General features: G+C 39.1%; 1 protein-coding gene and 2 long non-coding RNA genes across 4 annotated transcripts in view; all 3 read left to right on the top strand.

The window, feature by feature from the left end:
- EFNA5 (ephrin A5) overlaps positions 1-21,815 on the top strand; it is a 227,370-nt gene that overhangs the window by 79,317 nt on the left and 126,238 nt on the right. The gene's annotated exons all lie outside the window — the stretch shown is intronic.
- Positions 404-20,044, top strand: LOC136005334 (uncharacterized). The gene is made up of 3 exons (XR_010608760.1): positions 404-476; positions 1,039-1,173; positions 19,985-20,044. It is a non-coding gene; the product is annotated as an uncharacterized LOC136005334 (long non-coding RNA).
- On the top strand, positions 20,042-21,226 carry LOC136005335 (uncharacterized). The gene is made up of 3 exons (XR_010608761.1): positions 20,042-20,077; positions 20,682-20,698; positions 21,008-21,226. It is a non-coding gene; the product is annotated as an uncharacterized LOC136005335 (long non-coding RNA).

The following is a 21,815-nucleotide window of genomic DNA, read 5'->3' as shown; positions in this document are numbered from 1 at the left end:
GGTCCCTTACACTGAAAGGTTTGTTTAAAGTGTTTTTTTGTTTTGTTCTGTTTTGTTTTGGGAGGGCTGTGGGGTTTTGGTTTAGTTTGTTTTTTTGGTTTTGGTTGTTTTTTTGGTGTTTTTTTTTTCTTCTTAAGTATGGCTAGGAAAAAGGTATAAGCTGTGTAATCAGTGCATGGTTGTCAGGGGATAGTAATTTTTTACAGCCTGAAGAGTGATTTATTGCTGAGCTTGTGGGGTTTTTTAGTGTCATTAAAACTGAAATGCCCTTCTACAGCTACTTGCATTTGTGCGGTTATAGTTATTTATATATTATATTTTGGTTAACTGTCAATGATTCTAGCCTTTACAAAAATATTTTTGCTTCTTGTAGGTAACCTAGATCCTGAGGTGTAGTAGAGATCTTCACAGGTGTATTTGTAAACTCAGTAGAATGTTCAGCAGTAAGACTTCTCCATGCTGCTGTATTAAAGCAGGTCTGTATTATAGGGGCTTATATGAGCTGACTACTATATTCTTCCTAATACCTAATTTAAATCTACCCTCTGTCTAAATCCACTGAAGTTTAAAGCCATTCCATTTGTCTTGTCACTACAGGCCTTTGTAAAAAGTCCCTCTCTGGATTTCTGTCAGCCCCCTTTAAGGCACTGGAAGACTGTTATAAGGTCTCCCCAGAGCCTTCTTTTCTCCAGGCTGAGCAAGCCCAGCTCTCTCAGCCTGTCTCCAGAGCAAAGGTGCTCCAGTACCCCCAGTCATCTTTGTGGCCTTCTCTTGAGTCATTCGAGCAGCTGCACATTGCATGTCCTTGTGTTGGAGGCCTCAGAGTGGCATGCAGGGCTGCGGGGGAGGGGGGGGGGGTAGTGTCTCACAAGAGTGGAGTAGATGGGGAGAATCCCCTCCCTCTACCTGCTGGCTACGATCCTTTTGACCCAGGCCAACATACGGTAGGATTTCTGGGCTGTGAGCATACACTGCAAGGTCACATTGACACTAATCAGATTAACATATTCACTCACCTTTCCCTTTTGTTTTTTTAAGGAAAGAAGAAAACAAAAATCATCATATTCTCTCCTGATTATTCCTATATAAATATTCCTCTGTATCCAGCAGAACTTAGAAAACGATAGCTCCATCGTTTCATGCTCTGTGGGGCACATGCCTTGGATTGTAAAGGTAAAATCCTCATATCCGCTCACATTTTACATACCAAAATGAGAGTCATCTAAGGCAGACCTTGCAGTACACATTACTCTGGCAGAGCATATACCTCCAGAGCAATACAAAGCTGCTTCTTCTGTGTAACTTCTTTTAGAAAAGCATTCTACCCTTGGCACTTAGGTACCGTAGTGGAATCCAGGCAGATGGCAAGGAGTGGACAACAGTCTCACAGGAAAAGATTTTGGGGAATGATAGCAGAAGGCTAAGACAACCACAACAAAAGAAAAACAAACAAACAAACAACCCCCCCCCCAAAAAAAAAACCCAACAAAAAAACTCCCAAGAAAACAAAACTGATGACAAATAGCCTATAACTACCTACCTCTTGTTTCTACTGACTTTTCAGCTATCAGTTTTGCATTTGCATGTTTCTTGAAGAAACACAAGTACAGCATTAATACTGAGCAATTTTGACAACAGATATGGAAGGAAAACTTAAAACTATCTAGCTGTCCACCCATGCTAAGTAGGCCTTATCTACAAAGATAAAAAAGATCTCAAAGAAATAGCCAACTAAGGCAGTAGTCCATCAAATATGTAGAAACTTAGCATGCAAGTACCATGTATGACAGTAATTTTGAATCTGGGAAGCCATGGTTTTATCCAGTGAATTACTCCTCTGCAACTCTGTTCTATTATTAAAGAAATGAAATAATGTAGTAAGATTATTCTCAAAATGGGAAAAAAAAAAGAAAAAAAGGATTTATATGATATAAGAAGGTCAAATGTAGCTCTGTGTGTGTTCTGCACGATAGAGTTTTAATAAAGAGACTCAATGTGATTGTTTCCAAAGATTTATGGAACCAAATATGGCTAGTTATTTTCCTATACAATCACTCATTAAAGCATATTTAAAAATAAAGGTAGAAACATGGTTCCAGTGCCATCTGTCCTTTTCAGAAAACACATACAAGGTGAATTCTTCAACTCCATAGTCCAAAACCTAGTAATAATCTGTGGTGCTGCTGATCCATCTGTGACTAAATGCAGACTGACTGTCTCTCAAGGATTTCATCAGCATGTACATTGAGTTAACGTAAAGAGTAGAAAGAATATTTTGCCTCAAAGCAGGGGAAATAAATTATTGAAAAGAATTTTTTTTAAAATAGTTTTCTGCCTTGCTGAAGAGGGAAGCTTCCATTGTGATCTCTGCAGTATAATGAGTGGAATTACTGAGAGAAAATGTCAGTAGCATTATAACTCAGACATAAACAGCAAAGATAGTTGCTGATACATCTGGAAAGCCCATTATTTTTCAGAAAAGAAATTTATTTAGATTTGTGACTTCAAAATAGAAAAATCCAGAATGATTTAAACTGAAATGCACACATATATGTATAACTTACCTCAAGATACATTTTGAAACTGGCAAGATAAATAGACCAGCTTTTGATAAAATGTATTCAGATTGGTTCTAGCCACTAACCAATTATTGTGAAGTACTCTGAGATACAAAAAAATCTGAAAGATGCTACATAAAATTTACTTTAAATTCCTTATATTCCTGATACTGAGGCTGAAGTTCCTTGCATTTAATATTTTTTAAAAAGATTTTTCTTACATTATGAATTGAATTACAGTACAAATCTATTAATAATACAGCACTGGCAGAAAAAATACTTGAATAATGAGCAACAGGAGAGAATCAAGTAGTCATCTCATATATTGTACAAGTCCCTATAATACAGACCTGCTTTAATACAGCAACATGGAGAAGTCTTACTGCTGAACAGTGTTCCACTGAGTTTAAAAACACAACTGCGAAGATTTGGTGTGCTTGCGATACAGTCATTTGATGGTGTTACCGAGTAAGGAAGTCTGAACTGTTGACATCATGCAAGTTAATTACCTATCTAGAAAGTGAAGGCAGTATTATGACCAGTACCACCACTTTGAGACTTGGTAATTACTAAGGCAGTGTAATTGCTTAATTTATGTTACTGAACCAAATAGGTGTTAGCATTCATTTTTATGAAGCAGGAACTGTTTTAAAGCCTTTTTAAAGGACATTTCCTACTATCTTAATTTGAAACTTTGATTTAGGTTTCTTGGTATGACATACTATGAGTATGCATATATAGCTCAGTATTTTTCCAGACCTGATTCTGTGGCTAAACCTTGGTATTTGCAAGCAGCTGTACAGGTTTTGATGGTGGGTTTTTTTGTGCTTTGAAATGCCAGTACTTTCACATCTAAATACTTGTTCTGATGCCTAAGCCTGATGATTTTAGTAATATGTCACTGGTTAATTACAGACAGAAAACTCTGAAAGCAGGTAATTGCTTAGGACATTTAATTGCTTGTGTGTTTGCTTTCTTTCCAAATTAATTCTTTGCTGCATAGGAAATAATTTTTCACATCCTATCAAAAAAATTAAAATAACAGTCCCTCCCAGTAAAGATTTTTTTCTTTTTTATGTGAAATGGTTCATGTTTTTCCTACCAAAGAGCAAGGTAGCCAACAGAGGGAGCGCAAATTCTGTCGTGTTCCCAGTCTTGGATGCTGGTGATAGCCTGACTGGTAGGACAGCCAGGAGCCATGTCTCATAACAAATGTGGCACAGAGAGCAGTGCTAAAATACTGCATCAGTGCAATGATATTTGAGTACATAAGGAGCGTTGTTATTTTTTGTAAGTAAAATCCATTTTGATCTTTATTTGATGAATCATTGTTAGGACACAAAGTATTACCAAGGATATAACACTTAAAACCAAGTTTCATGGATGTAGAAACAGCACACATTTACTTCTGAGTTTTGTCACTGTCTTTACATAGGTCTGACTGAATACAGCACTGCAAACATAATGAATGCATTATTTATTAATTATTTCATTATTTGTGAGGGCAGGGACAAAAGGGTATTAGCATCTGTGCATAATTTGAATACAGATGTAAAAGCCATAATCACCTTTAATTTATGTACCCAGAAAAGCTGGTTAAAAAATGAGACTCTGTAACCTTTCCATTAAATAGACTTGGGAGCAAATACTTGCCATATATAGATGCAATTTCTGTTCACTATGATTTGTTGTTACTTTGATGTTCTGAAATTAGAAAGTATTATATTAGTGTAGCTATTATTGCTGTTTATAAAATCAGTTTTCCTTGACAGTGTAAGGGTTTCCTTTTGACTTTATATTCAGTTGCATGCAACGTTTATGCACTTGAGTTTTTAATTATTGTTTTGACAGTTTCCTTCACATTTAGTCATTTTAGCCTAATCATCCAAATCTGTAAGTGCGTGTATGACTGACCTCATAGGAGTGGTTTCTGTGAAATGAACACGACTGCCTGTATTGGAGAAGGTTTGGGCCTGTGTAACTTAAGTAGAGCTGCTGTATGCTTTACAGTAGAGACAGGAAAGACAGTTTTATTAATTTTAATTTAAAATGTGTATTTACCCGTAGGTGGTTTCTTAACCTCTGAATTTACAGGATTTTGTATGCGTTTGCAATGGAGAGCTGGAACAGAGGCTTGCCAAACTCATCTGTCATGTACTTAGACTGCTAAGTATAGAAACAGCTTAATTGGGCTGGTTCAAAGTGGGGAAATCCGCAGATGTTAAAGTCTTTGTAGCTTGCTGACATTGCTCTGAGACACCCAGCCACCTAGTGGGTGCAGTGTTAAACCTTTGAGAATGGAGTCTGCTTTCTTGGCAGGAAATTTATTAAATCAAGCATTTACCTTTTTAAAGCCAGTAAAGGGACGTGTTTCCTCTGTCTGGATATACAAACTAAATCTCTAGCATTATGGTCTTGCAATCACACTGCACAACCTGCTGTCCTACCCTTTTGTAAAAGATGTGCCACATGGTGACAACACAGTGTCAAAATCCCATAATGGTTTCCTAAAGACTTTCCTATCCCAAGTATGCTATTGATTTATACTGAAGGAGCAACTTTTGGCTACACAATGAAAAGAGGAAAACATTGCTGGTAACAGTTAGAGTTCCTGTTAGTTGTAGAGAAAAGTGATGGCAGTATTGTCTGGCAGGAACCTTAGGCTCTGCATGTGTGAGCAGTGTGGTTTAAGCTGTAGTTTCATAGATCAGTTTGCTGTGTTTATTCTGAAAGGTAGTGCACATGGCTCCTAGCTGTGTCTTGCGTGGGGACGCAATCCCCTACATGGGGATTTATTTTCAGTGGAACATATCAGAAGCAAGAAAGAGCTATGCTGTTAAGTGTATGGAGCAGAGATGCAGTTAATTTTTACCTCAGTGTTTTTACCATTCCAGCGTTTTCCTTCAGCTTATTTATGTAGAAGCCAAAGAGGAGGAAGCTATTTGCATTGTTAGAACATGTTGAAAATAAATACATTCTATACTTCTGACTGAAATGGTTTCTTAGGGTCAAGTTTTACTCCTCTGATTTGCATGAGCAATGGTGTTAAACTGAGGGAAACCACAGTACTTAAATTTGACACTAAGAATTCTGTTGAAATATTTTCTCCTATCTACAGGCTTTGGAAGACAATGGAAATAATTAGTAATGAGTGCTACAGAAGGATAATGGACCACAGATAATGTAACCTGAAAGGGTAGCCAAGGTTTAGAAACAAGTGACAGCTTTACCTTTTAAGTTTATAAGGAGGACATTGTATGTGTCACCATCTTTCAACATTTGAATCATTTATTTCCCCCTGAGCAATATGAGACTGTAATGTAAAAAGGTTCAGGCCCTTCTTCCTCATCCATATTAGTGATTAACAGAGTGAGTAATGACTTCAGACGCCTTTGTGGCACAGTGATCAGAGGAACAGAGTCCCACCGTAATGAAATGTGGTAACAAATGGGGCAAAATAAGAGGAAGGCAAAAAAATGTCTGCTTTGCTTTTTATTTGTATTTTATGCACAGCCAGAGCCCAGATTACTTCTCTGTTCTTTTGTTGTTTGCTGAAATAAAGAGCGATTCTTTAAATCTATCTTAAAAAACCAAAACTTGAACTTCCCTGTTTTAGAAAAGAAAGAACACTTTAAGATGGGACTCTTAAAACTCTCAAACCTTTTTATTGTTGAGTTGTTCTGTAGAAGTCCTTTTTCTCTTCACAGCAATCTAAAAAATGCTGATAAAATTATTTGTGTGCTAGAAATTCTCTTCAGGAAAATCTGTATTAACTTCCTGCCAGAGAAAAGCTAAAACAAACCTGAGAACATTTTTTTGAGGACTAAGAATAGGCAGGATGTTGGGGTGGGAAGAAAAACTTAAGTAAAAATGCCATCTTAGAAAAGCATAATGTGTGTAATGGAAATTCCAGTTGCAGTTGGAGAGTTCTGTAACTATTCAGCACTACAGACATCTGCTTTAATGACTTTGAATTAACTTCATTCAGCAAGTCATGTTCAGATTGCTATGGAAGAGCACTGAACTATGTGGTTGGCTCTCATCTATGCTAAAATACACAGGGAAAGTACACTGTGAAGAATTTCATAGTTTCCTTGTGTGCTGAGATATCTTCTTACATCTAATTTACGTCTAATTGCTTTGCCATCTAAACTGCACGTCTTAGTTAGGATTTTGGGACTCAGCTATACAGAACTGTATGCCCAACTTGCAGCTCTGACTTCTGCCACAACTGAAAAAACTGGTTTATGTCTTGCGTTCCTATGTAGATTGTGTGTACAGCCAAGTTTGGTAGAAGTTAGCAGCTGGCATGTTTCTAGAGTCCTTCAGATGTAGGTTTGGTGGGTTTAGATGAACTTGCACGAGACATTCTTGAATTCTACCTCTTATCCGCAGACTATGTTTATCTGAAATACTGAAACAAAAGGTTCAACTCACTGCACAGCTTTCCTGTCTGGCCTTTAAAGCACTTATTTACATGAGGGAATTTGAAGATTGGTTTATTCATGCCTTGACTTCTTTGCAGAAGACTATTAGCAACACCTAGGACTATTCCAAAGGTAACAGAGGCTCCTGTGAATTGGTACCTGTCTGCATGGAAGAACTTACTTCCTATAGTTATTAAGGTATGTCAGTGATAAGAGACCTTATGTGTTTTGTCACTGTGCTTGAACAACTTCTTGAAGTAACTTTGTGTTGCTGCTAAGCAGTTCTGTATCACTTCGGAGCTGTTAGAGGAGCCATGAATTCTAATTTTCCCATAGTCCCATGCTTTAATAAATGTCAAAGCTAAAGAAAAATATTTGTTAATACCTTTATGGGAAGAATGTGCTTATACCATTCCTGAGCATGTTAAGTCCTTTTGCCAAAGAAGAACCTCTGAAAGAAGAAATCAGTAATTATAGGCACATGGAGTAGATTAGATAATATAATGCAGGATTAATAGCTGTGGAAATGATGCCTTGCTTGTATGTGTGGTGGCTTTCTGCCTTGTTTGTGAAGTGCACTCTGCTACAGCATGCTGCATCACTCACTCACTCACTCACTCACTCACTCACTCACTCACTCACTCACTCACTCACTCACTCCCTCACTCACTCACTCACTCACTCCATTCCATGATCTGCAGTTGCTGCTGCAGGATGTCATCCCAGGCCCTCTGTGCAGGTCAGGCTGCAGGAAGGAGAACTTACTCAGCCAGTAAAGGAATCTCAGCCTCTAGGTTTGCTCTGCTTTCTGTTGCTTGTCAAAATTGTCTTATAAATACACTGATTAGCACCACTGCTTGATCATTGGTTTTTTGTTGTTTTTTTTTTTTTTTCTGTGTCTGGCTGATTGGTTTCTTTCTGTGCTATGCATTCAGTTTCTTGCCAGTAGGAATAAGACTGAAATGACTGGTGGAATTTAATACAGATCAGTAGTGTATTTTTTGCCATATTTAATTTGGTTAGCAGCAACCAGGAGTGCACTGAGATCAGATACCAAGGGTTTACTCTGCCTCTGAGTCCTCCTGCACCCCATTAACTGTGTTCTTGTTCCATAAGTTCCACCTCTTAGAAACAAAGTGGATTTGTCTCACTGTCGAGGAAAATTTTGGCTGGATATGCTTAGATTGCACTGAATGAAATTATTGCTGAATGAAGGAAGCTAAAGGCTGTAATTAAATATCACAGGACTGCCTTGGTGGCAGCTAAAGCAGCTTGCACTTCTCCAGCTCTGAGCTTACCTTTGGGACTTTCCTGCTCCCTCTGAAAACTTCGCTAACACTGGAGGCAAGACTCATGATTTTGCCCTGGAGGTCACACTATTACTGTGTTACTTCAGTGAAAACACAAAAAGAAGTGCAGTTCTTTACTTTGGTGACACAAAATGGGCATCTCCTGCTCCTCCATGATGGGTGCATCTTTTTGAGAGAGCACACCATGGAAGGCACTTCTAAACACAGAACAAACTTGCCTTTATGGCATGAACCAAGATGTGCTAGCAGCGTTTTTTCCTCTGTGAGACAGAGACACTGAATCAAGGCAGATCTTTGCTCCCCCAGAGATTGCCTGTCAGTTATGTAGCATCAGCAGACTGCCAAACAATGATGTCTCCCTTATGATGGAATCATAGAATAGTTTGGGTTGGAATAGACTTTAAAGGTTATCTAGGTCCAATCCCCCTGCAACAAGCAAGAATAACATCCATTAGACAGCTTGCTCAAATCCCCATCCAACCTGGCCTTGAGTATTTCCAGGGATGTGGATGCCACAGCTTCTCTGGGTGACCTATGCCAGTGTTTCAACATCTTCGCAATAAAGAACTTCTTCCTAATATCTAATCTAACCCTATCCTCTTTCAGTTTAAAACCCTTCCCCCTTGTCCTGTCACTGCATACCTTCTCCAGATTTCTTGTAGGCTCGCTTTATGTATTGGAAAGCTGTTATGAGGTCTTCCTGGAGCCTTCTCTTGTGCAGGCTGAACAAGCCCAACTTTCAGCCTGTCTCCATAGCAGAGGTGCTCCGGCCCGTGGAGTATCATTGTAGCTTCCTCTGGACTTGCTCCAGCAGGTCCACATCCCTCTTGTGTTGGGGGGGCCCAGAGCTGGACACAACAATGCAGGAGAGTCTCACGAGAGCAGAGTAGAGGGGTAGAATCACCTTGACCTACTGGCCACGCTTCTTTTGATGCAGCCCAGGACATGGTTGGTTTCTGGGCTGTGAACTCACGCTGGTGGCTCATGCCCAATGTTTCATCCAACAGTACTCCCAAGCCCTTCTCCTCAGACCTGCTCTCAATCTCTTCATCACTCAGCCTTTATTGCTACCAGGAGTTGCCCCAGTCCAGGAGCAGGACCCTGAACTTGGCCTTGCTGAACCTCATGGGCTTCACATGGGCCCGCTTCTTGAGTTTGGCTAGTTGCTCTTGAATGGCATCCTGAAGACATCTCTAAGCCTGTCTATTTGAATCTGTGTTAGAGTGGTATATATGTTTAATGGACATTGCAATCCATTCCCTGGGAAACAGCTAATTGGATCTTACTAGATATTCCTGTTAAATTCATGAAAACTTGCATATCTGGCAATTGCTTTCTGTTATCCACATTATGTGAGTAAATAATATTATAGTGCTGAATATGTATGGCATAGGCACTGGAGGGTAGGATATAACTCAACCAGCTACTCTAGGAGAGGTAAATACCACTTTGTACTTACAAACTATTAAATTTGTGTGTACACCAGCATCTTTGGTGGCATTACAAGCAGGTCATAGGTTGTAAGTCAGGGTTTATGTGAAGCTGCCTTTATTAAAAGAGTCCTTTTGTGTCTCAGGGTATGTGGGATGACCATTTGTGTTATTTTTAATGTGTTAAAATTTTCAGAGAAATGTAATGCAGCATTTCCCATCTCTATGTTTGCAATAAGGGAAAAGACTAGAGGAATAATAAAAAGAGTAGCTTTTTCTCACAGTCTGATTGCAACAACCGTGCTTATATCTGCTAGCTTGTCAGCTCAGGCTTGTCTCCATTTCTTTTCCTGCCTCATTTTTCCATCCATCATTCCTGAGACCATAGAAGGAGGAATAGAGAGAGTGTTCTGTGCTTGCTTAGGCCTTGGCAAATAACAATTCATCAACATCCTAGCTTTAAAAAAGACCATTCTTTGGCTTGAAAGAGCATTACAATTTACCTAATGTCCCCTGGTGTCAAGCAAATCACATTACTGGATCTAAAACAAAGATAACCCTTTCTCTCAATCCTTTTATTTCAATAAATTCATGGAGTTATCAATAAAAATAACTGCTGTGTTGAAGGGGAAGTGCATTAAAGCTCTTGTTGGGTAACCTTGATATTTCATGGATATTTCTTGGAGAAAAATGTTCAACATAATATTCCCCTCAGACACAACCTCCAAAGCAAGAGCAAAAAAATTAAGCCCCACAAAATGTTGCTAAGAGAGCTTTCTATCTATAGAGTCTCTTTTATTACTATTGTTTCAAAGCTGTTGTTACACTGGTGAAGAGTAATATAATCAAACCAGTTGGCTGCCAGAGATCTTTTTTAGTGCACTGCTTTGGACACTGTACATATGCTCTGCAAATAAATACAGAATTAGTGTTCTGTTGGAAGCACTTAGTGAGAATAAGTGATTTGTCTTCCTAATGAAAGGTGCATATATTTCTTGTGTTAGCTGTTTATCAGGCTGCTGTTTTTCTGCTTATGGATTCTGAGATGGGATTCATCATTTGTCAGTTTGTGAGCAGATGTTCTGGAGACAACCAAATTGATCACAAGGAGGAACTGAACAACAGTACCACTGTTGGAGGACAGCCTTTACAAACCATATCTGTCTTGTTCTGGCTCCTCCATCCTCCTCTTATTTTTAGTCATTAACTGTCCTCCAGTAAGTTACAGGAGTAAAGAAAAACCTCATTCATGTATGTGTGTGTGCAAGTTTGTTTTTCTTTGACTCTTCAGTACAAGACAAAAAGAAGGCAAAGACTGAGCCTGTACTGGACTGTCTCTGCTGCAAACCAGTCTATAATGCCATCAGGGAAGGCAACATTTAGTATTGCTGTTCTTTTTTTTAGAGAAAATAAACCAAAATCCCTAGCATGCAAAATGCAGAATTATAACTCTTTAGGAAGCATTGCTTGCTGTTTTCTCAAGCTGTTGCTATGATGATTTACTTTAATTGTTGTTTCTCTTGCATGCATATCAATGTTTCAGTGAAGTTGATGGGAAGAGAGAGATAGCCTGTTACTTGTCAAAATTGACTTTCAAAAGTTTGATTTCCTCTCAGCAGACAGAAAAGAACTGCTGGAGCTGTGTTGATACATGGCCATTAAGGACATTTCTTGCCAAAAAAACCCTCCTTTTGTGCCTGTATGCAGTTGAAAATTGTGGGCTGGTGCCAGAGGATTGAAGAGCTAAACACATGCTGCTAAAGAGCTACATGTGGGTTTCAAACCACTGGTTTTTGATCCCAGCCTTAAGTAATTAACAACAGCCTTTGGAATGATGCAGCACTCAGTAAGAATTGCTGTGAAAAAATACCTGCCCTTCTTAAAAGAAATGGAAAAGTTTGGAAGCAGACATTCTCTTTTATTTAGAGCTGAGGGCAGAAATGAAGTTCTTTATAACCTTTGTAAATGTATTGGGGGGGGGGGGCGGAACAGGGGTTACTGTGAAATGTCCTGGCCAGAATGGTGGATGGGGGAGCATGTTGTGTTCAGTGCTCTACAAACAAGACTGGTGTAAGAAATGTGCTTAGAAAAAGGTGGATATTTTTATAGTAGAAATTGGAAATCCCATACACAGTTGTATTTGTGTTTAGTAAAGGTAGGTCTAAATGTTTTCTACAGCACTAGGTTTTTGCTTCATAATGGTTTTCTTCATTTATGCAAAAAAAAAAAAAAAAAGGAGAATGATCTGGTTAAGCTCTTTGATACCAGTAATGTTTCATGTTCTACTGAATATGCACAAACATGAGGGTTTTGATACAGCAGCTGATGCAATAAATATATATGGCTAGCAGCTGAGATCATGAAATGCGTACACCATTTGGCATGTCCAGGCCTGATGTCTTGACAGACAGGTAATGTTTGCGAAAGTTGCAGTTTAGATGCATTAAGAAACATGAGTGGTTCAGTGCATAGTTTTTATTTCCTCATTTACTGGCAAGTGAATAAAGGGTTTGGGTGACAGAGAAGAACATATGTTCCAAGCCTGGCGTTTAGCTTGGGGTTGCTGCATGCTGTCAGCTACATATGTTACAATCATAGAATAGTTAGGGTTGGAAAGGACCTCAAGATCATCTAGTTCCAACCCCCCTGCCATGGGCAGGGACACCTCACACTAAACCATCCCAGCCAAGGCTTTGTCCAGCCTGGCCTTGATCACTGCCAGGGATGGAGCATTCACAACCTCCCTGGGCAGCCCATTGCAGTGCCTCACTACCCTAACAGGAAAGAACTTCCTCCTTATGTCCTATCTAAACTTCTCCTGTTTAGGTTTTAACCCATTACCCCTTGTCCTGTCACTACAGTCCCTGATGAAGAGTCCCTCCCCAGCATCCCTATAGGCCCCTTTCAGATACTGGAAGGCTGCTATGAGGTCTCCACGCAGCCTTCTCTTCTCCAGGCTGAACAGCCCCAACTTTCTCAGCCTATCTTCATATGGGAGGTTCTCCAGTCCCCTGATCATCCTCGTGGCTCTCCTCTGGACTTGTTCCAACAGTTCCATGTCCTTTTTATGTTGAGGACACCAGAACTGCACACAATACTCCAGGTGAGGTCTCACAAGAGCAGAGTAGAGGGGCAGGATCACCTCCTTCGACCTGTTGGTCACACTCCTTTTGATGCAGCCCAGGATACAGTTGGCTTTCTGGGCTGCAAGCACACACTGCTGGCTCATGTTGATTTTCTCATCGACCAGCACCCCCAGGTCCTTCTCCGCAGGGCTGCTCTGAATCTCTTCTTTGCCCAGTCTGTAGCTGTGCCTGAGATTGCTCCAACCCAGGTGTAGGACCTTGTACTTGTCATGCTTGAACTTCGTAAGGTTGGTATCAGCCCATCTCACAAGCGTGTTGAGATCCGTCTGGATGGCATCCCTTCCCTGCAGCATATCAACCGAACCACACAGCTTGGTGTCATTGTTAAACTTGCTGAGAGCACACTCAATCGCACTGTCCATGTCACCGACACAGATGTTAAACAAGACCAGTCCCAATACCAATCCCTGAGGGACACCACTCGTTACTGGTCTCCAGCCAGACGTCGAGCCATTGACCACAACTTTTTGTGTGCGAGCATCCAGCCAGTTCTTTATCCACCGAGTGGTCCATCCATGAAATTGATATCTCTCCAATTTAGAGAGAAGGATGTCGTGTGGGACAGTGTCAAACGCTTTGCACAAGTCCAGGTAAATGACATCAACTGCTTTACCCTTATCCATCAATTCTGTAGCCCCATCATAGAAGGCCACCAAATTGGTCAGGCAGGATTTCCCCTTAGTGAAGCCATGCTGGCTGCCAGCAAGCACCTTGTTGTTTTTCATGTGCCTTAGCATGCTGTCCAGGATAATGTGCTCCAAGATTTTGTGAGGCACAGAGGTGAGACTGACTGGTCTGTAATTCCCCGGGTCTTCCATTTTCCCCTTCTTGAAAATGGGGGTTATATTTCCCTTTTTCCAGTCCTCGAGAACTTCACCTGACTGCCATGATTTTTCAAATACGATGGCCAGTGGCTTAGCAACTTCATTCGCCAGCTCCTTCAGGACCCGCAGATGGATTTCATCAGGTCCCATGGACTTGTGCACGTTCAGATTTTGAAGATGGTCTTGAACCAGATCCTGTCCTCCAGCGTTACCACTGTATTGAAGCACATTCATTGCAAGTAGTAAATATCATAGGCAGGCTTGTGTGAAGCCACAGTTTTAAAATTAAAAGGAGGTTATCACTTTTTAGGTGTGACTTTTAAGAATTGTGTCTGTCCACAGGAAAACAGGGTTCTTCAAAAGGTTTGTTTATGCTGTCTGTACATGTACTCTAGTTTTTAGAAGGTTAGAAAGGACTACTTTTGAAGTTCACAGAAATCCAGTACTTGCTTTTTTTCCAAGCACTTCTTGTGCTTACTTTAAAACTTGGAGTTCTGCAAAAGTCTGTGAGGAGCAGACTTTTTCACACGGTGAGAGGGGTGGATGTGGTTTGGTACTACATGTTGCAGAGGAGGAAGCTCATTTGTGGTCTGACCAGCAGTGAAGGCCCAAGAGGCTGCCAGGGATGCTGGATTTCAGGAGCTGTGTACTGCTTATTGCTACAGTCTTTGGAGGTAGAAGGGCCTCTTGTATGTAGAAGCACTGTGGTTTTATTCCTTACCTGCCTTTGTAACTCAACAAATACCAGATTCAATCTGCATTGGCTAAACTGTGCTGACTGGCTATGACTTAGCGCTCCCCATTTCTCCATTCACCTCTTCTTCTGTTCCTTAAATTGTTTCAGTTGCCTAACACAGAGGCTTCATTCAGAGGTTTCTTTCAGTGCTAGCTGCTTTTCCTTTAATGAATGAATATTAAATTCAATGTCTTGCATTCAATTTTAAATTAGTATCAGGCCCAGCTCTGTCTGACTTGTGTGTCTCAATAGCAATCTCTTAAAAGTTTCTAATTTCTAATGAGTTTATGTTTTTATCACAGTATCAAACTTCACATATTTTTCTTGGATGCCTTTTTCATTAATAGTGCTGGCTTTCTCAGGAGCTGAGGATCCTCAGAATATCTTATGTCCTCTTTTTCAGTGTCTCAAGTTGGGCACTTCAGGCTGATGCACAGAATTAATGGACACTTTGGAAATACAGCTTTTAATCTCTGTACCCTAGTTTTCTCTTGTAAAATGGAGATATATAATACTTAACTGCATCAGATGGGAATATGGAGTTTTGAGGATTAATTAATTTTTAAAAGTAGTTTACATGTGTGAAGAGCCATATGAATGTCGGTATGTGTTCTTGCTGTTGCTGGGTTTTTCCTTTCTGCTTCCTACTTTTCGTTAGTTAGTCATCTAACTATATTCTCTCTGTGTGTTTCTTCCTATATGTCTTAGATATCCTGTGTCTTTTTTACTGTTCTTCTTCACCTTACTATGTAAAGTCTTCTCACGAAAGATTAACAGTCATAGCCAAATGCTTGGGGTTATCTGAAGTGTACTTGGGTCCTCTTTCAAAGTCAAAATGCTGCTTCAGTTAGAAATTCTGTTGTTGAGTGGTTTATTATGTTACTGATTTTCTTTACGTAGTAGAATTAGTAACATTGGCATCTTCTTGGGTGGAAAATACAGTTTATTATATGCTAATAAGCTACTTTATTCCCAGGGCCTAATTCTTACCTAGTGCTCAGAATGAGCTGGCCACAGGAAGAATACGATTTATTGAGTGAAGTAAACTTTTTTAAGAGTTCTTGTGTGGTCTTAGGCAAATGGCTTAACCTAGACTTTTCACAGATGATTACTAACAGCATGTTCCTCATTTTCTGGTTGATTTGAGTTGAAGCTATGGGATCTGATCTAAAAAAAGTGCTGAACAGGTGCAGTTGTAGTCAATGGGAACTATGTTTTGAACATGAGTGACAAAGTGCTAAACACACTGAACCACTCAAAATTGGGAGGGGGAGGCTGAATTGTTGGTCACTCTTGGCATTAACCTTATTTTACCTCAGCTCCATCTCTGTACAGTGCAGTCAGTAATACTCTTCAGCTGACAGAAGTGTTAAAATGAAAGTTTTGTCAACACTTGCAACCTAAGTAAATACTGGAGTAAGAGACAATGAGAAACTTCTGACATTTTTTATTGCAAAACTTTTTTTTTAAACAGGGGAAAAAATCCCTCAGTTCTGTTAATTACAATGTTTTCTACTGGCAAAAATTAACTGTTCCTTGAATGGAGTTTTCTCACTCTGACTGAATGAGGCAGTGGTCCCATAGAACAAACAGTACTATAGTCAAATAGTTACAGACTGCATCATAGGAGGTGCAAAATAAAACCAAAGTAGAATGCCAACTTTTCAGCATTTCCTAGTTTTCAAAAGCTTGACATTGCAATCTGACAGATGTTTTTAACAGTCTTCTGGAGTGTGCCAGTGCATCTTTTTTCTTTTTTTCCCTTTTTTTTTTTTTTTTCTTCATAACAAATCAAACTGTTGGGGATCACTGGGAACCCTGGAAATTGTAATTCACTCCATAGTTCTCTGCTGTTTCAGCTGACTGAATAAATGGTAACAGCAGCAGGTTGTTATCTTTTGCATAGTAGCACTGTGCAAGGAAGGATTTGCTGATGGACTTTGATATTTTCTGACAGCAGGGTAGTGGTGGGAGTTGGGAATCTCCATGACAGGATCTATAGGGAAGTATTTTCTAATGGACACAAAGTCTGCTGTCATTTCTTCTGCCTTCTCATCTGTACTGTCCTCTGTGAGTCTTTTTTCCTGTTTAAAATACCCAACAGAAATTTTCCAGTTGTGGAATGTTGAGAGAACTAAGAAAGAAATGAAAAATTGGGCTTTGCAAATGGGAAATGCTAAATTTATCTTCATAGATGTTGCCTCCAGTGTCTCCATTACTTTCAATGTAAATGTTTTTGCTGAAAGATCTGACGTATCTTTCGGTTGCAGTAGTTAGTTCTGTATGTTATTGTTCAGTCCTGGTACCAGGACTGTAGTAATAATAAGGAAAAAATTAATAAAACATGAACAGAAATCCCAGATGTCATGTTCCCATCTGCATGATGGTAGCTGACCTACCATTACAGAAGCAGATCTATTGCCCATGTTACTTAGCTTGTTGTTTTGGGTCTTGAATTACTGAGAAGATATGCTCAAAGGTTTATGGTCCTAAATTTGGAAAGATAGGCAGAATCCATAGCAATTACTATACCTGAAAACCGTGTTCCAAATTAACTCTTTAACATAGCTGTTTAAAATCTTATTCTTCCCTCTCCCTACCACCATTTAGATGCAAAGATAAGGTGCAGAATAACACTGTAATTTTTTTACTATTTTCTTTAATAGAAAGTGGACGTATTAAAAGAAATTACAGAGTTGCTGATGCTGTTTGTAAGAAACTCAAGAGTAGGAGCAGTTGTGGTTTTGTTTTTTTTTTTTTTTGCCTTCAATTTTTAAATGTGCAAGTTACTTTTGTTCTTAAGAAAGTGAGAGACAGAGAACATCTGTGTTGAAGAGACACTTTTGCCAGTGCATACTAATTCTGCTCTTCAAAGTCCCAGCTATTTCCGTTTTGGACCTCACCTGAGAAGAAACTTTCAGATGCCGGCTTACTTTATTTTTTCTTTTTCTTTTTGCTTGTTTGTTTTTTTCCATGAGGTATGCCAACGAAGAATTAAATTTGCCCATTACTGTCCCTTCTAATTATCTTAAGCCTCAGGCCCTCCAAATTTATGTGTGATCTTGACTAAGTTGATTTTCCAGATGAGTTCTGCTGAAGTTTCTTACATGAAAAAACTCACAAGCCTTCATGTTTGTGGGATCTGAGTGAAGGAGAAAGAGGGAAGGGAGCAGGGAAGACAATTTGAATTCATATTTTCAGTCGTGAACATTGGCAGTAAAGAATCCTATCTTGCCCTTCTTAGGGGGAAATGGCACATACTTGAATTGGATCAAAAAATCCATTAATGACATGAATTTGAGAAGTTGATATCTTATGAATTTTCTAAGGTGCTGCACTGGGTTTCTGAGTCTTACTGCATTAATATGTCAAGTGGTTTTGAGCAGCACTGCCTGCAATTGAAAGGACACAGGCTTGGATTCTGTTTCCTTGGTCATGTACACATCAGGGCTGGTTGCTGTCACTAGATAAGTCTTTTTATATCTGCCCACATGATGTAGGCCTTTTACATACGTTTGAGTTTAGCATTCCTGTCTTCACCTGACACAGTCCTGGAACTGTATCTTCTTTTTTTTCCCTCTTTTTTGGATGTGGAGACTCCTGGTCCTCCTCACAGCAAACTCTTGATGTGCCTGAAGGACTACATAAAAGAGAGTATTTTACATTCAGTTATCTTCATCAGTACTATGACATTATTTTGTCAGAATGTTTTTTACTTACCTCCTAATGCCTTTTGTTGTTGTTTCCCACAAGTCTCTTCCAGTCATAAAACAAAAACATAGACAAAACTGCTCTTTCAGAAGAAAATTAGTAAGAAAATGGAAGAATTCTTATATAGAATAGTCTCTTATGGTGTTTCTTCCTTCTTCTTTCATCCTTCCAGTGGTGAGCTGTAGTCCAGGGCCTTTGGACTCTGATTAATATCTAGTTAAGGCCACAGCCTGTGAAAATATTGACAAAATAGTGGAGGACAATGAGGGTTGTTAACAAAAGTTTAAAAATTTTGAGTATGTTGAAATCACATTAACTTGTAGTTCTTGTTACTGGACATCATTTGCGCCAGTCTTCACATGCCCAATATTGTATTGAGATTTGTGTAATGAAAGCCTGAGAGAATAGTCCTCAGACTTATCCTTGAACTGGGACATATAAAATTGTTTTCTTCCAACTTAGGAAGGTAATAATAGCAAATTAATGAAACTTCAAGAAGATCCTGAATCTCTCAAATAAGCCTTCTGTTTGAAGGTGTGGCTTGAAAGGATCTATTATCCTTATATGCTTACAGCAGCTGAATTCACACTCTTGTGAATTCAGGAGTTGTAATTGAAAAGAGTAGTTCATTGATTGATAGCATGTAATTGTAGTTCTGCTTGTAGACACATGCGTAGGAATTGTATTTCACGTAGGCAATATTTGATAGTATCAGAAGTGGCCAGATTTTTTTTGTTCTTTGAAATTCCCTTGTTTCTGTTGTTCATCTTAGTCTGTCAGGCCATCTGTCTCAGAATTTCCTAGCCTTCCTAAAATAGTCTGGAACAAATAGTCATGGCCATAAGATAGCTAATGAGTCATTTAGTGTGAAACACCATGTAATAGCTGTGGCTGGTGCCTGTTCTAACTGTACACACAACTAAAGCTACAGATTTTTTTATTTTTTATTTTTTGTTAAGTTATTTTGAACACTCATGGCATAAAGCCATTTAAATAGCAAAACAGCAGTAGCATAGCTATTGCCTGTAGTAATATATCTGTACTTGGTGTGAGTTTAGAGTATAAATAGTCTGAATCTTTCTAAGTTCTTAGTAAAGCCTAGGAGGATTTTTCTTAAATCCCTTTTGTGTATCGGAGTAGTTTCTTTGCAAGACAATGATTGTGAATTAAGAACACTCCCAGCAAACTGAACTGATATTCATTGCTGCCTCTTGCAGATCTGCCATAGCTCTTGAGACAGGCTTAATCCTGTGTGCATGCCGTGCACACTATAGTCCCTTGCATTTTCTCTGGAAAAGCTTCAGCTCCCCTGAAAACATAAATTAAATTAGCATGCGTTGTGCCCTTAAACAGTCCAGACGTGTAAAGCATGGTTCTCTTGCTGAGAAAATGATCACGACAACATTCAAAGAGCCTAGTGTCTCCCAGCAATCTCCCAAGGACATCTCAATGTGGCATGACCTTTTCAAGATAAATGGGATTTTAAATTCAGCCTTTTCATTAGTGTCCTCTCTGTGTATTGTGTCTTGCAAGTTGGAGGGAGCTTTGAAGCTGTAAATGTTGTGACAGTGGCTATTGTTTCTATATGTGCATTGTTAATTGTAAGAGCAGGAAATGTGCAAGCCATATCAAAACAAGTGAGAAGAGGGCAGAGAGGGGAGAAGCCTGAAGAGAGAAAACTTCAAAGTGAATGTAAACAGAAAAGGTGCAAAAACTGTAATTATGTTATAGACAAGTAAAACTGTAGAGACAAACTGAGTTATGCCTTCCCCCAGGAGAGAGCAATCTGAAAGCATTAGCAGTGAAACTATCTTCATTCCTGAAACTTGTTTTCTCTGAAAGGTATATTTCATTCTCTCTGAAGAGGTGAAGAAGAACGAGCCACTGATCTCAATAAGATGCAAAACAACGATTTGAATGATGAAGAGATGCAGTGTACGTATCTGAAATAGCTTGTTGCTCTCAGGGTTGCACTGCATGCATCTGGTACTAGACATATATTTGTAGTTAAATAAGCAAAACTAGAATCATAAAGTTAGTATCTGAAATAGGCCACTAAGCCTGTCTGCTGGCAATATATTTTTGAGAAAAGGGGTGTTGATTGAAGAATTACTTCACTGATTCAAATGAAGCAGACCAGAGAGGATCAAAACAAACTCAAAGATATGTATCTAAACCATGGCACATGCTATTATTTTAATTAAGATAAAAGGAGGTACTGAAGGAAAAGCACATGTTTATAAATGGACTGAAGGTGTAAGATTGTAGTTCAAATGTGACATGCATAGAGTTGTAGTTCCTTTAACCTTCTGTTCATTTCTTGTCTATGTTTTGATTTCTGTGGGCTCAGAGGGAATATGTATATTGAAAGTTAGGGCTTGGTGAGTCTTGAAGGCTAAAGAAATTGTAAGATGGCTGGGATCTTAGAAAATATCTTAAAGCAATGTAATTAGTTTTAAAAATTAATTAGTGTTTTTAAGGCTGTTTATAACATGCTCTTTTTTTCTTTTTTTTTTTTTTCCACTTTCTGTTCTTTTAGTGAACTACTGTAACAAGGTAAGAGGGAAACAGGTAGAATATGAAGGATGAAACATGTGCCCACGTAGGCTTGAAAAAACAAAATCTTTAGCTGCAGAAAAAAGATTGGGGTGGGGCAGGGGATATTGAATTTGGGGAGGGGATATTTTTAGATGTTTAGGTTGAATATTGTCAAGGTTGGTTATGAAGGGGGAGAGCAAGTGTTTATTCTTTTTTTCTAATGTGAGCAAGCTTCATCTGAAATTGTAGAAGATTGTCTACATAATGTCTTTTGGAGTATTCACTTTACAAGGTATAAATAACATGAATGGTTAAATAACATCACAGCAATGAAGTATTAAAAAAAGAGAAAGAATCAGAAAGAAAACAATGAAGTCAGGATTCCATTCTACCTGATGATGGAGATGCTAGTGAGCTATATGAACTGGAAAGCAGAAGCTGCTCAGATCTAAGGCAACAGAAAATACGTGCACTGTAATTCTCTTGGAATATTCATGCTGCTGGCTGAAGCTGTAAATAATCATTCTAAATTTACAATTAACCTATCTGTGCTATTGTTATAAGTATTTGCAATCCAGTGGTCTTTATTAAAGTCATTAACAGCTGTTGTGTTTAGTCCTGAATATGCAGTGTTTTTCTTCATCCACACAATGCTATTCCCTCAGCTATATGTATGCGTCCTTCCAATGCTGAAGAAGAGTTAGGTCCTAGGGCTGTGTTCTTGATGTAGCAGAGACACATTACATCTTGCCACTTACATGCATTAAACTGTATTTAAGGTGAAAGTCAAGGTCTTGACATGCTCACTGTTCCCCATTTTAATTGGCTTTATCTGCTGCTATCATAACAGTCTTATCTCTGCAGACAGTTGCATGGATAATATTTGGAGATCAGAATTCAAGCCCAGCCGCCCAGTGTCATCCAGCAATTAAGTGTTATTTGATAGTTTTGTCTGTGGCTCAGGTGCTGAGGAGCTCTTGCCTCTGGTTGACAGTCTTTATAGCATCATAAAACATTTCTCTGGGGAAATTTGGATATGGAAGCCTTTCCAAATGGAAACGGGTTGAAAAGCCTGGACAAAGTGCAGTTCGAGCTCTACTGGCGGTTCAGATCATTGACTGTTGGCTAATGACTA

The sequence above is a fragment of the Lathamus discolor genome, chromosome Z (genome assembly GCF_037157495.1).
Source record: "Lathamus discolor isolate bLatDis1 chromosome Z, bLatDis1.hap1, whole genome shotgun sequence".
Taxonomy (NCBI): Eukaryota; Metazoa; Chordata; class Aves; order Psittaciformes; family Psittacidae; genus Lathamus; species Lathamus discolor.
The sequence above is the reverse complement of the archived record's forward strand: the minus strand, read 5'-3'. Positions and strand labels throughout refer to the sequence as shown.